The sequence below is a fragment of the Mandrillus leucophaeus genome, unplaced genomic scaffold (assembly GCF_000951045.1).
Source record: "Mandrillus leucophaeus isolate KB7577 unplaced genomic scaffold, Mleu.le_1.0 Scaffold248, whole genome shotgun sequence".
Lineage (NCBI taxonomy): Eukaryota > Metazoa > Chordata > Mammalia > Primates > Cercopithecidae > Mandrillus > Mandrillus leucophaeus.
In genome coordinates this window covers 624,327-627,674 of record NW_012102565.1, presented here as the reverse complement: position 1 = coordinate 627,674, position 3,348 = coordinate 624,327, and the positions used below count along the sequence as shown (strand labels likewise).

At 42.7% G+C, this 3,348-nt stretch overlaps 1 protein-coding gene across 4 annotated transcripts in view; it reads left to right on the top strand.

The window, feature by feature from the left end:
- LOC105541933 (up-regulator of cell proliferation) overlaps positions 1–3,348 on the top strand; it is a 50,219-nt gene that overhangs the window by 16,001 nt on the left and 30,870 nt on the right. The window contains exon 1 of one of the 4 annotated variants that reach the window (XM_011983218.1): positions 3,086–3,132. The exons of the other annotated variants lie outside the window; for them this stretch is intronic. The gene's annotated coding sequence lies outside the window, so the exon portion shown is untranslated. Of the gene's footprint in view, positions 1–3,085; positions 3,133–3,348 lie in introns of those variants that run through there. 4 annotated transcript variants of the gene reach the window in all.

The following is a 3,348-nucleotide window of genomic DNA, read 5'->3' as shown; positions in this document are numbered from 1 at the left end:
AGGTTATTGCTTCAGTCCAGAAGTTTGAGACCAGCCTGGACAACATGGGGAAACCTTGTCTCTACAAAAAAAAAAAAAAAAAAAGCCAGACATGGTGGCACATGCCTGTAGTCCCAGCTACTTGGGAGTTTGAGATGGGAGAATCACTTTGAGCTGGGAAGTTGAGGCAGCAGTGGGCCATGATTGCATCACTGCACTGCAGCCTGGGCAACAGAGTGAGACTGTGTCTCATAAATAAATAGATAAATAAACAAACAAATAAATAGACTAGTTCTCACTATGTTGCCCAGGCTGGTCTTGAACTCCTGGCCTCAAGTGATCTTTCCGCCTTGGCCTCCCAAAGTGCTGGGATTATAGGTGTGAGCCACAATGCCGAGCCTACAATTTCCTTATATGTCTCTTGTAACAGGGTGTCTTTTATTTTTTTGAGATGGAGTTTGGCTCTTGTTGCCCAGGCTGCAGTGCAATGGCGTGATCTTGGCTCACCACAACCTCTGCCTCCCGGGTTCAAGCGATTCTGCTGCCTCAGCCTCCTGAGTAACTGGGACTACAGGCGCACACCACCACACCCAGCTAATTTTTGTATTTTTAGTAGAGATGGGGTTTTACCATGTTAGCCAGGCTGTCTCGAACTTCTGACCTCAAGTGATCCACCTGCCTTGGCTTCCCAAAGTGCTGGGATTACAGGCATGAGCCACCGTACCTGGCCTAAAATACTGGTTTTTAACCTATGAAATTGGCAATGATTTTGAAAAATTGTAAAAGTTATACAGTGTTGTGGAAAACTAGGACTATCAGTGTTGGTGATTTTGCTGGGAAGGCAATCTGTATATATGTGTGTATATGTTGTGTATGTGTATATTTGTGTATCTGCATATATGTGTGCAGGTATATGTATACATATGTGTGTATGTATAGAATGTATTTAAGTATATGTATATTAGTGTGTATGTGTATGTGTGTAGGTATACACATACACATACACAGAGTATATATGTATCAGAAGAGCCTTAAAATACTGATATCCTATTGATCTAGAAATTCAACTCTTCAAAATTTGGCATAAGAAAATAATCATTGGTGTTTATGGGATGTTTTCGCTATAAGGATATTTATTACTCACATTCCTTATAATAATGAAATACTGGTAGCAATATTTATGTCCAACAGTAGGGGTTGGTTAAACATGATGGTCTAACTATATAGTGGGACGCTAAAATTCATGTTAAGTATACAGGCCATGGGAAAGTTTCCCCTTGCCCTCTGAAGGTTTCCTGAAAAATCAACTCACAAAAGGCAGATTATTTGAAGAAAAGGCATGCAAATTTTATGAATGTGTACACAGGGAGAATTACAGAAAGATTTCCCACCACTCAACAGGGTTCAGAATCTTGTAGACCATCTTGGCAAAACAACTTACAGGAGAGGAGAAAGAGGAGTTCTTTTGAGGGGCAATAAAGGATTACTAGGGAGAAGGATGGATCAGGGCACAGAGATTAACTTGTACGCTATCCTGTGAAAGGGTCTTTTCAGGTGTGGTTACATTCTTGGTCTTATAGGGAGGGCAAGAAAAACAGTTGTTCTCCTTGGAGTGTCTGGACTTTAGGCAGATAAAGACATCTTGTGTTTTGGGAGAAACCAGTGGGGAGGGAGGTCAGAAAGACCTTGAGGCTTCTTCAGTTCAGCACGTTAAAGTGCCATATTTTGGGGTTATCAGTTTCTGAACCGGATTTTATGTCAGTAAACATGTACTGCTTATTTTTAAAAGAATGCTTATTTTAGGCCAGGCATGGTGGCTCATGCCTATAACCCCAGCACTTTGGGAGGCTGAGGCAGGCGGATCACCTGAGGTTGGGAGTTTGAGACCAGCCTGGCCAACATGGGGAAACCCCATCTCTACTAAAAATAGAAGAATTAGCTAGGTGTGGTAGTGGACGCCTGTAGTCCCAGCTACTGGGAGGCTAAGGCAGGATAATTGCTTGAAGTGGAGGTTGCAGTGAGCCAAGATCTTGCCATTGCACTCTGGCCTGGGCGACAGGGCAAGACCCTGTCTCCAAACAAACATACAAACAAACAAGTTCTTTTAGTCTGATCTCCTTCATTTCATTACTCCCTTGAATCAGGCATTTAGGATTTAGGATTTCCCACTCCTCAAACTCTTCCTAACCCTGGTCCTCCTGGATTTGTCCTTATTTTGGGTGTCACGAGTTCCCATGGCTTTACTTATCGGCTCCCATTTACAGAGCATTAATTATCTTCTGAACTCAAGGCAGCAGTTACGAATTTCTTTTCTGAAGAGGACAAGGAGGCTCTGAAACATTGACTGGATTCCCAGGAGGAAAAGAGACCATGCATCACGCAATGTTTACTAACATTTAAAAATAGTTACAAATGTTAACTCATTTAATCTTCACAGAGAGGAAGGGACTTATTTGTAGCCTAATTTTCAAATAAGGAACTGTGGCCCTGGAAAGGTTCTATCTTGCAGGGGCTCCTGGGGCTGGTAGTTGGTGGAGCCCAGATTCCAACACAGGTATTCTGGCTTCAGAGCTAAGGTTTTCATCACTGCTTTGCTGTCTTGTGTTCTTAATAGTAGTAAACATTTTTAAATAGTGGTTGTTAATGATATTTTTATTTTAATTTTAATTTTAAAAATGAAACAGGGGCGGGGGGGCCAGGGGGTCGTCTCAACATGTTGCCCAGGCTGATCTCCAACTCCTGGGCTCAATCGATCCTCTTGCCTCGGCCTCCTACGGTGGTGGGATTACAGGAGTGAGCCACTGCGTTCGGCCAGTGATATTTAATATAACACTAAAAATGCTATCAACAATGGTTTACATTGTCCAGAGCTTTTTATTAAGCATTTTCACTTAGATCATTTTTGGAAACTCATTTTGCAGAGACAAGAACTGAAGCTGAAAAATCTACCTGCCTAAGGACTCATAACTTGTAAGAGTAGCTGTGAAACCTCACTGGAGGAACTGCAGATTGATAATTTTTACTTAATAACACACTATAAAGAATAATAAAAGTGCTTCGCATTGCCTAGAGCCTCACAATGCCACTTTATACACATTTGACAATGGGTACCATCTCAGAGAGGCCAGCAACTTGTCCAACACACCACTGCAAGTAAGAAGTAGGAAAGTTATTGTTTAGCTTAATAATAACGCCTTACGCTCCAGGGCTAAAGAAAAGGCTTTTCTTACAGAAATTAAACTCCAATTACAGAGAGGTGTGTGAACTTCATTAAGGCCCTGGGGCTGGTTCGTGGCCCGGGGGCAGGTTATCCTGCAGCTTTGGCACCGCAGGCACCGCCCGGCGAGTTCCGGCCTCCGGGCACCTGGG